Below are 14927 nucleotides of genomic sequence, written 5' to 3'. Positions count from 1 at the left end.
CACATTTTGGATAATAAGTGCAGTATTGAGAATCATACCCCTTATTAAATAATAAAAATGGTACCAGAAAGCTGAAGTTTTTTTAATTAAAAATTTTGGTAATAAGTATGGTACTAAAGAGATATTTTTCCTGGTTGAATATCTTGCCACATTTCGAATAATAAACATGGTACCAGAAAGCTCAAGCTTTTTTCGGATTGAAAATTTTACCACAAATTGATGAATAGTAAATCTAGTACCAAAAGGCATATGTTATTTTTAGCTCGATATTTCACACAGGGCTTAAGCTTTCTAATTTTTTTAATATTTCTGATTGAAAATCTTACCAGATTTTGGATAATGAACCCGTTACCAAAGTGCCTAAACTATTTTAAAAGTGTCTGAATCATCTAAAATAGATACCAATACCAAAAATATTTCTTCAATAAGAAACTTCGTCGATATTAATTGCATAAATATGTCTTACTTTTCGCAAATAATTGTAATTTGGAGATTTTTCTTTTCCAACCAACCAAATGATCCAGATTCAATACCCACCTCGAATAGATTGATATCAAGCAGTAGTGATATCAGTTTCCAATTAAAAATATAGATATACTTATTAGTTAGTTGCTGAGTAAATTTAAAATTTCTAATAATAATAATATATAAAATAAAGGTAGGTTAACTATTGGGTTGCCTTCAAAAAGGGACGCTGTAAAAGAGAATTTTTATCAAAACAGCTCATTAAACTATTATGTTCTGATGGTGTTCAAAACAAATAAAAAATACATTATATTATTGTATGACTATGAAATCTCTACTCCCAGACTAATTGAGTCTTAGTGATTTCATTAATATATTTACTTATTTATAAGGAAACTGTAATGAGTAACAATAAATATCATTTTAGGCCATTGACGAGCAAATATCTGAAGAAAAATTATTCAATTGCATTCATATTTAAAAAAAAATAATAAAGATACTTAAAACTATTAAATTCATAATTAAGTTCATTATTGTGAAGTCTAAATAGAAGTCGCTCGTCTTAATCTATCTCACCATTTACTTTTGGGTTATGGTTTATTAGTTACAATTTTTTTATATTGAACTTTGTATAAATTACAAGATGTTGTAAAAGACGGTTTGCAATTTTAAGAGAGGAAATATAAGAATTAAAAGTCTAGCAACTTATTGTTTTACAGCCAATCTGAATCTAATTTACCTCTAAACTAATTCTGATTGATATTAAAGAATTTTTTTAATGAACTACCTCTCATATTAATAAATAGTGAGATAAAGTTCAACCTTTTTCAAACTTGTTCGGTTCGGCCTAAATTTTAATTAAATATTATTAAATAAAATATAAAATAATTCCTAAACAAGTACATATCTGTACATGAGGTGAGAAGAATGATACAACTACATCATAGTCAATGCAACACAGCAGTTATTACATATTCGCCGACAAAGAAAAATAAAGTAGCTTGCATTGCAGCAATGCTTTCATATTGCATTTCATAATCAATTGATACCTTAATATAATTATTCTTGGAAATAATATAACTGTCTTGCGAGCATAACTAACTTTTGTGAACCCGAAAAGTTAATTAACAATTAATTAGTATGGTGAACGAAGCATATGCTCGTTTCACCTTATACACTGAGAAACAATTAAAACACATTCTTATAGAAATTGAATGTGTAACATAACGAAACATTGTTTATAATATATACAGGGTATCCCAGAACTCAACGGTAAGCCGAAACGGGGTGAGCGTAACTATTATGAAAAAATTGGAGAAAAATAATTTCATGTAGTTTCAAAATGAGCTTTTATATGCAACCTGGAGCTTTGGTTTAACTGCGACCATTTTTTGGTTATTGTAGTGTTTTTTTTATTCATTTTGTTCATTTAAACTTTAGATCCCTAACTGTAAATAACATTTCCTAGACCACAGTCAAAAATACCGACATAATTGCTTGAAGTTTTCAAGATATAAGGCTTTTTGTTAAACTATAAAATTAAATTTGTCAAAATTTATCTACTTTGAGAAGCGAAAAAAATGTACTAAAGTGTGTTGCCAACTTCCATCAAAAGTTAAACACACAAAAATTAAAACATCAAAATAACTTGATATTTGCTTGTATATTTTGCTCACTATCAGTTCAAATATTTGTTGTACCCACAAGACCTTATCAAATTATCAAATGTATTTCATTAAAAAAAAATGTCTGATCCTCTTCAGTTAAAAGTTTGGTACATTTTTACAAGAATGTTCGAATTCAATTGTTATATCTAAAAGGTTTCATATAGCTGACCGTAACAGCAACCGCTGGTTTATAGTTTTGGATCCATCTCGGCTAGCTTGATATCAAGCAGTGGTGAGGTCACATTTCCACTTGAGGTTATAGTTCTTAAATATGATATCAAGTGGGCATTGCAATATATACCTCATCAGTAATAAAGAAAAATCTAATAAAAATCTCATCTGTTAGAGAATTGTAAACCATGAGAATTTGTTTACATGCTAATTCCATATGAAACTTTGATTGAATTGCGCACTATCTAAAAGTTAATATTAAGAGCTAAAACTTCTAGAGCAAAAAACTCTTGGAAAAAAATTCGAAAATATCCATATTAAGGACCACCCTAATATATATATATATATATATATATATATATATATACGTGTGTGTGTGTGTGTGTGTGTGCATTCATGTTTGAATATAAATATTGTTATACTAACATACGACAATATTTTTTTTAGGTTTATGTGAAGTGGAAACGGGCCAGTCAAATATCATTCTGGACATAGAAGAAAGTCGTGACAGCTGTAAGTGTATACCTCTAATCATATCTGAATTGATTTTAATTAATTAATCTAGCAAATATATATTATTAGCATATAATTAATTATGATAGATATTATATCAGTCTGGAAAAATATATACAGCAAAACTCTACCATAATTTACAGAAAATATTGATTGTAATTCATTAATGCATTATGTTATTGTTATTATATATACAGAATATCAATTTATCCCGATTGTATATTATATATACAGAATATCCCAGAACTTAACGTCAAGCCGAAACGGGGTGATAGTATTACCCTAACTGTCTTAAAGAAATTCAGCAAAAAAAATTTATCTCACGTTGTTTGGTAATTGTGAGGTCATAATTCTTATCCTTTATGTATATAGTCTGACCATTTGATCGCCTGTACATCCATGTTTTTTTATTGCTATTTTATTATATTAAATTTCTACGGTTTTAAATGAGTATAACTTTTAACATTGTTCAAAAATTTTGAGCTTGAATATATAATATACATTATTATTGATTACGGCTTGCTTATAAATAAATTAACTCATAAAAATATAAATAAATATTGGTCCTGGTTATGTTACAACAATAAATAGATCAAATTTATAACAGAATATTTGAAGGAATTTTATATAATTAATTTTAAGTCTATTGATACGTAAAAATCCACTTAATTTTTTGTTTGCTTTTTATACTATGATCACTGTAAGAAGCTGGTAATTAGAGTTATATTTCTGTAGATAAATATTCAAAAATTAAAAAAAACTTTTTAATAGTAGATGAAGTGAAAAATCAGAGACGTTAAATTATAACAATAAAATAATATAACAACATTTATATAAAATGGCAATGAACATTTTTTAATAGACAAGCATTTGGGATGCGTTCGACTTGCACTTTATAAAAGTCTTGAAAATTTTCTGTGCGATTTACACATAAAACCTAACTTCACGTATGTGTTATCAATGAGGCATCAGAAAGATGCACTTATGAAAAAAAATTTTGATGTTTATGAGTTTCATAGGTTAGGTTTTCTGTGTGAAGCTCTTGATTGCACAACAAATACAGTTTTTTGATAGTTTGTTATCTTCGCTACCATAACATTTCTATTTTATCGAAGAATTGGCCCCAAAGTTTACTAGTCAGGGATGTATAATGAACGTGGACAAGATAAATTTATGATACATAGATTAATTATATTAATTACTCATTATATATATCGTCTAATTCATTACAACGTCTATAAAATCCAAATTCTGTCCACGGGCGCAAAAGTATTTTATATAAGTACAAGTACTTCGAGATGCGGGTTTCACCTTTTGCATCTCGATTTAATTCACAAGTACACTCATACTGAAACAAAAGATTATAAAACACAAGCGTTATGGGGCACAGTTGCTGTAAAGACTACTTTACAAATCTTTTTATGGTTCTAACGAATAAATGGATAAAAACTTGAATGTCTTCATAACCGAGTACCATGGAACACTCGTAACACTCGCATTCGAAAGGTAATCCGATAGGATTGTGATAATAAAACCTATAAAATGTCAACAACTTTAATAGTCTATTATTAATAATATAATATACATACCGAACCGGTGAGTAAAAATATGTGAATAGATTTTTAATAAATTTTATTTGATTAAAGAATATTTGTTTTTTGCATTTCGTTTATGTGTACCCGGTAAAAAGCAATATATTTTGAGAGGTTTATATTTAGAAATAATTAATCATTTGTAGTTCGAGAATAATGAATAGTTTCTATTTAAATTATTTTTATCTTTTCTGTTTTATGTAGGATAGGGCGGGCAACAAAAGTCCAATTTTACTTTGAGTAATTGTATTTATATTATTATATATCACAACAAATAAAATATATCAAACAAACAACTATCTGACTCTGAATGCTCAGTAAAACTCATAGCTAATTCAACATTGTAGAAAGATGTTTTTTTGCTTTGTTTAAAATTTACTTTTGTTGACAATTAACGTTTTGTGTGAAAAGTTCAGCGATTATAAAAATATTTAAAATATCATTAATGCAACGTAATTAGAATTGTATGAACCAATAAATTTTGCGTATCGTTCTCTGACTATATTATGTACTATATTATAATATTTATTTAAAACATAAATCTTGTTTACTGAAATCTTTGTTTTAATGATAATTATTATTGATACGGAATTAAATCAAGTTTAAAGAAAAATAATAAATTCAAGAATTAAAAAAACTCTTTATAATTTATCATTGTTTCATATTTTATATCCACGACTAACTTAACATTAACACTTTGCACTCGTCTATCGCCTCTGAGTATAACATGATATAAACATGACTAGACATGATAGTTTGTTAGCGAAAATTAAAAAACCACGAGTTTTCTTATTGTTTTCTGTTGAACTTAACAAGATTCACGATAAATTAAACAACCGTTTTACACATCGAAAAAGAACGTTGAATAAAATGACCCGGCCAAACTTTACTAAAAAGTAATGAACATAACTTCCAATCTTCACGAACGGTTTTAAGTTTTCAGAATTGGTTCAGGTTTTTTTGGGAAAAATTATTTTTTATGAAAAACTTTTTTTACAATTCTTGGCTCTAAAATTATACAGCAAAATGAAAATATGAAAAAATGTGTTGGTTGTGATAATAATTTTCCTATCATAGAAATATTTTGTCTGTTTCATGATAATAAATTGGTTTATAGTTAGTCATTTCAATTATATACGTATATATTCATCTTAATTGTGTAGTAACGATTTATCCACATGAATATATTTTAACGTTTAAAAATTATAGCTATATGTTAATAGCGTTTTTTTTTTTTGCTTTTTGTACATTTCCAAAATATGATTTACTTTTATAACCATGGGTCTAAATAAAAGGGCTATGTCTCTTGAAATTATGCGTGAAATTATTGAAACATATTAGGATGGCGAGTATATACGAGCGTAACTGTGTTTAAACAGAATGAGTTTATAAAGGGTACAACTCCAGCTAAGGGCTTTAAAATAATTTATAAGCAGCTTTCTGAGCTCTAAAAGTTTGTGGATCAAAATCATTCCAAAAAAGTTGCAACATATCTAATTCATTTCCGTTTGTATTGATAAGAAAACGTGCTGATTAGTCATTGGCATAGACAGGTCCAGCAGTTTCGGAGATCCAATAAAAGAAGTAAAAAAAAGCCTGTTCGGACGTATTTTTGTTTTATTATATTGGCCATGAAGATGACAATCTTCATGGAATTGAGCTTTTACACGGGATGGTTGCTACCCCTGGTGGAGAGGCTAGCGGAGAGTTTGATAGGACTAATTGTTCACTTCTAAAAGTAAAGTCCGCGAAACAACATACGTAATAAATAATCAATAAATATATCTTCTTGCATAATAATTTAGTGACAAATCAGTAATTGTAATAAGAATTGCACCATATAGATACAAATATAAAACAAATCAGTGTTTAATACAGTCCACAGCTACAAGGGTTAAATTATAACCCAATAACCTGAGTTAACGAAGGAGAGTTTTAATAAATTTCATAACTACGTAACATAAATACAATGCCATTTGGCGGTCAAAAATGATCATTAGACATATGCACATCAAATTATCAGATATTTTATAGAGATTATAATAATAAGTACAAATTTTGTTTACATTAGGTTCCGTACCAATGTTTGCACGTTAGACTATTACGCGGTGCTTACGCGCTTCGATATTTCGTCTATAGAACAGCTTTGAGATAAAGCTCAAAATTTAAAAAAAAAATAGAAATATAAAAAAAAATTCAAAATTTCGAAAAATTTTAAAGCTTTTTTAAAAAAAATAATTTAATTTGACTTAAGGCACGTTGCCAAACACCACTAGTTATTTCTTCACTAGTAAGTATCTGAAAGTTCGTGCAAAATAATTATAGAACGCTTAAATTTAAAACGTGTCGATCATCGGAGTTATCCGAAATTTCTTCCGTGGCATGTGTGCGCGATCCAGGCAAGATTCAACGGCGATTCATGACGCGATGACCCAGAAGCGAGTACGAGAACGAGCGAGTCAGCTCGGCAGCGGACCGTTATCCGTCCTCCGGGCGTTCGACTGGTCTCAACAAATGACCCGGTCTCGGGGACCACGAAAACTCACGCACGTTCGAGAGTATAAAATATATTATATAACAGGCAGACAAAAAAAGATGCCCGAATGCATACGGAAGAAATAGCGTTACTTCTTTATTCATTACTACATTATCGTGAGTATTGATGAAAAAACTTTGAAAAAACAGTTTTTGGAAATTAGAGGCAGAATACTTGCTTTGTGTGAGCACATAGGTTTCAATTAGTGCGTTTGATAAAATGAAATCGCTTTTAATGATTTATAGAATTGATTTAACCTACGTGTTGTGCATATAATACTTTAATGTACCATTGTCTTAATGTGAGTTGAACTCGATTTGTTAACTACCTGTAAGTGGAATTCTGTCTTAAGGCAATTAAGGCATCGTGCCTTAAGGCAAATTGCTCGAACTTCCCGTAACAAAAATTATTATTTTTTTAAAAACGATTAACATTTTTGAAAAAATTTTACTTCGAAAAAATTAGATTTTTGAAAAACAAAAAAAAATCTGTTTGAAAAAAAGTTTTCTTTATTTTGGCATAGTTTGGAAATTCTGAACTTTTTTTCAAAGCAATCGTACTGCTTTAACTGCATAGAAACGAAATGTCAAAACGCGTAAAAGCCGCCTCGCCATCTAACGAATAAACATTGGTACGGAACTGATAGGAATGTGAACAAAATTCATACTTATTGTAAAAATCTCTATAAAATATCTGATAATTTGATGTGCATATGTCTAATGATCATTTTTGACCGCCAAATGGCTTTTTGTTTTACTTTTTCCTTAAATCTCCGAAACCGCTAGATTTGATCAATTCTTCATCTTGTCAATACAAGTAAAATGTTTTTTTGAATTTTTAAAATCGGACGCTCCGTTCTCTTAAAAACCGTGTTACCGTTTTTGGCACTTTTTGCCCCGTATCTTCGGAACGGCTAGACCTGCCGAGATTTTTTCTAAGGTATGCCAAAATATTCAGAAACTTTTGAAACGTCGAGAAATGCAAAAAATTTCATTTCGATTTTTTTGCGATTACTATAACTTACCCTACGGGAAGTTAATTATTTGCATACTTGTTGAACTTAGCAGTTTTAACAAAGATTTCAAATGTATGTTTTCTTAGTAAGAAGATTATACTAAATACTAGTAACATTAAAATCAACATTATTAAAACAATGATTTCTTTTAAAAAATATGCATTATAATGAACGATTTAACCTTCCGTGAATATATTTAACAAAACTACACGTGTCGGACTGTGAGTCTGCATTCAAAAAAAATTTTTTTTTAACGAATAGGACCGTATATATGATCATCTATACAAAATGTGTATTACTGAATATCTATGTTTGATAAACATAATTATTTATACAATCTGAATCATATTGTGGTGAGCCCATTTTCTTTCACAGAAACTACAAAGCCTTTCCTTATTCAAATTTGGATATTCCTGCTGCTTCCAATTTCTGCTCAAGAATTATGTATCTGGTTTTTTATAGACAGTTACATCCCTGATATCGATTTTATATCTGGGCAAGCAATTGACATAATCAATATTTGTCAAGCAAGAAAGATGGGCTCGTTGACAATTGATGATGATAGTCTATTTTTAGAAGGAAAACTCATAAAAGTTCTCTGCTTGCCATACTTTTGTTATTGCTGCTTTTTTGTATCACCGGCGTAATCAATCCGACTACCATCAACAAGGATGAGAGCATCACCATTGGTTATTCTCTATTTTTCTGCAAATCCAACTAACTCTACCCCACCTTTGGTATAATTACACTGTTTTGTCAATTTTAACCCATCCATAATTTACATAAAATAAAAAAACCTTATATTTTGTCGGTTTTTTAGATTTAAGTAACAAGTAAAATTTCTTGTAAAGACGCAATTACACGTGGTACTCACGATCCGAATTTGCTGAAAAGTTTCTAACTAGCAGGATTTTTTAGGCGTCATAGTAGGAAATTGTATTAAAATTTTTATATTTGCGGAATGAGAGTCCGCGTGCGTGTAACGGAAGGTTAATACAATGGAAATCACATCTAAAGATATAAAACCATCTATAAACAAGACTAATAAATTGAGGTCAAATATGATGAAAACTGTTTTCTTGGAGTTCCACATAAATCTATCACATTATTAGAAGATAGAATACTGTACACAGACGCAATAGATTATATATATATATATATATATATATATATATATATATATATATATGTCTTAGATTTGAATGAATTGTGTTGAGCTTCTAACAAGATATACAATAAGTAATAAAAAAGCAAAAAAAAAAATCAAACAGATGGATCGAAAACCTTGTTTTTTTATTATATATCACAGTTCACAATTTTGCCACAACGTTTAGTATACTTTCGCCTATTTGTTTCAAAAAGGCTGTACCTGTGGTTTTCAATAGTTGACAATTAATTTACAACAACATGAATCTAAATTGAACCATGCAAATTGCTGGATCCGTTATATAGATATCATGGCAGAAAAATTATATCCATACATACATCTATTGTTGATAATTCAGTGGGTTTTTGAGTCCAGCAATGAAAACAGAGGCGTGTGATAAAGCGATGTTTTAGGAGGACATTTGTTCAGAAAGCTTAAGCAATAAGTACAGAGAGCGATCGATCGTACGCAGAGGGATCATGAACTACCCATTTCTAAACTTTTAATATTTCATCACATCAATATAAATATAACCTTTCACCGGAGATAACATGCTTCATCAAGTACTCGTATTTTCAGAAATATTAATCACATACGGTAAATATCACATTGTTAACAAATAAAACATGTGTTAGTATAGATTATTTTGTTTTAAACACACACATAACTTTACGAATTGAAAAAAATTGTAGAAATATGATAATATAAATGATTTTTTTTAATTATTCGGATCGGTTTTCTCAAAAATTGAATTGTCATTTTTACCAGCATATCCCTTCATCAATAGATATTGCATATCTTTCAATTATTCAAATCGAATGATACGTGCTTTCGAAAACGTCGGCAAAAAATTGTATTCACATACAACTGAGGCTGCGTGAAACGTAATAGACACATTTACTACCGATGTGCTAATAGACCTGCGATCTTCGAAAGAAGAAGAGCGAATGGCATTAATTAGGAGAAAAGTATAATTAATAGTGAAAATCATAGGGGAAAGTCCCGTAACGCCGGACGGCACCAAGCATCGGATACTCTATTTAACACGTATTATTTAAGCAAGTATAAATCTTTTCATTTCAAAATACAAGTGATAGGGGCACTGAGGGCACACAGGTACAGGATCACGCGCCAAGCCTCGCCTGTGACTCACACGGCCACGGCAGGAGCAACCGTTGTTTTAGGTGCATAATCACGGCATCACCTAAATATCAATGGATGTAATTCTAGCATATTTATGCATTTACATTTGAGTGGTATACACAAATAAAAGTTGTACTTGATTGTTATCCGTAAAATGGTAAAATATTATCAGATCTTTTAACCAATTTTAGTAGGTGACACCGAATGAATGAAAATGTTTGTCCCTTAGCACCGGACTAAGTCGTCCCTTAGTGCCGGACAGTAAACATTGATATTTCTTGTGGGAATATACGTAACTTATTCCAATTATTTTATTTTACTACTAGGGGACTTTCTTCTATCATTCTAGATCCTCCCCCCATGAAGTAATGACTAACAGTGGTTTCTGTAGGGACAAGAGGCAAGAGATAAGCGCAGAGTTCAGTCGTTATTATACCCATGCGATATTGAGCCCGACATGCTCAGAAATAGACCCAGTCTGGAATGTCTAAATGCATTTCCATTGGTATACGATTTTTTTGTGATTACTATAACTTACCATACAGGATGTTGAAAATTATATTTTGCGAAATAGTCGTTGATAATCCGGCAAACAATCGGATTAATGCAATCCACTCAGCACGTACAAAATCCATTATAAGCACTTAATAATTTAATAATATTGATTTTAAACATTTTGGAACGTCTGCATATTTCTAATCCCCTTAGACCTTTGGTGCTCCATGTCCCACTTTTGGCAGTATCGACGTCGTTTAATCTCCGTGCTTCTTTCGTCCGGCGTGTCTGCGCGCTAAGATTCTGTTTCTTCTCGCTTATTTTCTCGCATTATGTGAGAATCGCATCCATGGTCTTTCAATGACTCCAGTACTTGTCCGCAATAATAAACCTCTATATAAGGTCGTGAGCACTTCGCACCAATAACATAAATGTGTTAATAAGACAGCGAAATATCTTAGGTCACAGTGTAATAAAAATTTTACACTGTGAGCAGAGGATGACTGGTTAATTTTCATTATATAATTTTATTCCTAGCCTTGTTTTTCTAGCTTTTACATTCAATTTATTATCTATAATGGATTACTTCGTTTAATAGATCAAATGTGGAAGTTAAGAATTTGAGTTTTACTCTGTAACACTGTAAAATAAGAAACCAACAAATATCTAACTCTACAAAAGTATAGCAGAAGAGACTGGATGCGGTTGTGCCAATTTTATTTTAATCAGCAATAATTTTGTTATTGTACCAGACTGGGAGATATAAAATAGGGAAAGTAAATTAAATGGTAATTTGAATATTTGTCTACGTGGAAATACTGAAACACTGTCTTTAAATACGATGGAGTAGTCATAAAATCAAACCATACAATTACACATACAATTACACATTTTTTCTTTATCTTTTATATTTTGTCTACTTAAGTTAGATTTTTCTTTATCTGTTTAATCTTCACCCAAAAAGGACAAGAAATACATGCCACAACCCTACTCACAAAATTTGTCACGACCCTTCGAAGTAAAAATAATACTTCCAAACTACTGTGAAAAAAGTTACGTAAAAAATTATAATTATTAGTATGTAAAAATATAATTATTACTACCAAAAACCATCGGTTTACCTTCTAATAACTATTTGTTTAAATATTAAAATGCAATTACTAAATATCTTCATAGAACACACAAATTGTAATTCTTTGGAAAAAACATTCATAACAATTTAAAAACTTATAGACGGTTTTAGGAATAAGGTTTTTTGTTTATTAAACCGTAGCTATCAAATACCTATCTTTGTATAACAAATTTTTAATCGACAAAGTCTACTTAAAAACCAATTGGACCTAAAAGCTTTGGGAATTCGCCAGTGTATCACGAATCAAGTTTACACACAAGCGCGTCTTGGTACCTATCAAATCAAATCCTGCATAAAATCTACAAGTAGTTCAAGAAGTATAACAAAAAAATACATCTCACTTTGTCGGGCCTCATAATCATGTAAATAGAATCATACTAATATTGCTATCGAATTCTCAAGACAAAAATCGCGAGAAAAAACAACCAGTAGATATTTAAGGAAGTAGTGATCCTCAATAGGAGGGTTATCTGCCATGTTCATATTTTATACTCAAGTAAGGAAATATAATTGGGTTACATACTTAGCCAAACAGTTAGGAACCAGAACGTGTTCTGATTGTTGTTCAACAATGAAAAAAAGCTTAGATATTTTCAGAATAAACTTTTGAGGATATCCATTGTTCACGCCAAAATAGACGTGACAACGTCGCATTAATTTTGTCAGCGAAAGAATTGCATCTTGCAACAATGCGTAGACAATTTTGCTTCTCAAGATCAACTACAAAAGAGTCTCCTAAGTACCCGAAGAAAAAAAGGGTATAGTCTAGATCCAGTCGCGAAGCTATTCACATCAAATACCAATAATTATACAAATACTCAAATATTACTAACCATACAACCATGTAAATTTATATTCTAAAATAAATTAGTGCTACTTCCTTTGATTAATCTTTACAATAAAAACGGTTCATAGAGCCATTAATTCTAGCTCGTCCTTCAGCTATACTCATTTCAACAAAAAACATCTATCTTGAGTATTATTTATTTTGAGAAAAACTAAATTTGAGAAGTTAGTGTTGTTTTCCCAAATAATGTACTTGCTACTGCTAAATATCGAGATTATTCTTCAATTTCATTCATATGAAATCATGTTCAATACCCCTGAGTTAAGTTCACGATGCACATGTCCCACAAACGAAGAAAAGCATCACCTTACTCTCGGTAGATGCTGCGCAAAGAGCAGCGTCGTCGACCGACATAGGAGAGGAGAGTCCGTGTTGACCGAATTACCGTATAATTGTCAACGGTCAGCGCGCGCCCGACACGGCGCTGCCAGAGTAGAGTCGACCCCGTGAACTCTATCGATAGCCGCCGATGCTGCGTCACACTGATAAATATCGCGAACGGGAGCTGACACATTACTCGGATAGGAACTATTCAGTACCTATTCTTTGTAACTTTTTGAATTCAAATAGGTCGCGAAAATCACATAAAAGGTCTATGATTATTAATTTGCTAAAAGTAATATTGAGAGTGAATAACTAGTAGTGTATGGCATTGTGCTTTAAGGCAATTGCTAGAATTTACCGTACCGAAAATTAAAATACTTAAAATGCTTTAAAATTTTTTGAAAACTTTGAAAAAAAGATTTTTGAAAATTTAAAATTTGAGAAAATTTGAGAAAATTTGACATTTTGGATTTTTTTATTTTGTCATAGCTTTATGCAAATTTTGAGCTTTGTTGAAAGCAATCGCGCTGCAATAGCGGCATGGAGACAAAATCTCGAAGCGCATAAGCGTTTAATGGAGTTTAACGGAGAAACATTTGTACTGATTCCATAGAAATGTGAACAAAATTTGTACTTATTAAAATCTCTATAAAATATCTGATAATTTAATGTGCATATGAATGACATTTTTTTACTTTCACATTTTTTTACTTTCATTGGATCTTCGAAACCGCTAGGCCTGCCTTACCAAAAATTTAAATATAGAGAATGTTTTTTAAATTATTGAGTCGGACGCTCCATTCTCTCAAAAACTGAATTAACATTTTTGGCGCTATTTGCACCGTATCTTCCAAATAGTCAGATCTGTCTTTGCGAAAAACTATTCAGCACGTATTCCCATTAATAGGAATCCATCCATCATAGGAATTTTTTAGGCATTAAAATCGGTTAATTCATGTTTTCGAAATCGTCGAGGAAATTTAGTATCCGCACACACTAACACACATGCGTACATCCATTTATTCTAAGGTATGCCAAATTGTTCAGAAATATTTGAAACGTACAAAAATGCAAACAAATTCATGATTGATTTTTTGCGATTACTATAACTAATCCTACAGAAAGTTAAAAAAAAGTGAAGCATTTGATGCACCATAAAATCAATATACCCCATGATAACAAAGAAAAATGCTTTTTCTTGAGGCCTTTTATAAAATTGTTATATTGTTATGCATTTATGAAATACTTATTTTCATTCTCAGATTTAGCACTTTGTTTGTTTGCTCGTTTGCTCCTTAAATTTAAAATTGCGAGATCTTTTATTTTCAGTATCCAATCAACTGTTTAAATTATGAATAAAAGTCTAAATAGAATTACATACACAAATTAAAAATAGATAAAAAAATAATACACGTTTTCATTTCCAAAATATGAAACACTTTGCTTTTATAGGTTGTTTAGATGTATTTCATTTTATTATATTGGCCATGAAGGTGGAAATCTTTATGGCATTGAGCTTTTACACGGGATGGTTGCTACCCCTGGTAGAGGGGGTTGTTCACTCCTTAAACTAAAGTTTGAGAAACAACATGTGTAATAAATAATCAATAAATAAATCTTCTTCAACTATAACTTAGTGACAAATCAGTTATTGTAATAAGAACTGCAACAAATACATAAATTATGCCAACAAATCGGTGTTTAATATAATCCACAGCTACAAGGGTTAAATTATAACCCAACAACCTATCGACCTGCGTTATCAAAGGAAACACTTAATACATTCCATAATTAAGTGACGCAAATACATAGGTAAAAATCATATTTTTGGATAGTTTAGAATATTTGATGGTCATATACTAGTACTTATACCGCCACTT

This window comes from Ctenocephalides felis, unplaced genomic scaffold, assembly GCF_003426905.1.
Source record: "Ctenocephalides felis isolate EL2017-DRISC unplaced genomic scaffold, ASM342690v1 CF-g0.4_SCAFFOLD_01886, whole genome shotgun sequence".
NCBI classification, from domain to species: domain Eukaryota; kingdom Metazoa; phylum Arthropoda; class Insecta; order Siphonaptera; family Pulicidae; genus Ctenocephalides; species Ctenocephalides felis.
The sequence above is the reverse complement of the archived record's forward strand: the minus strand, read 5'-3'. Positions refer to the sequence as shown.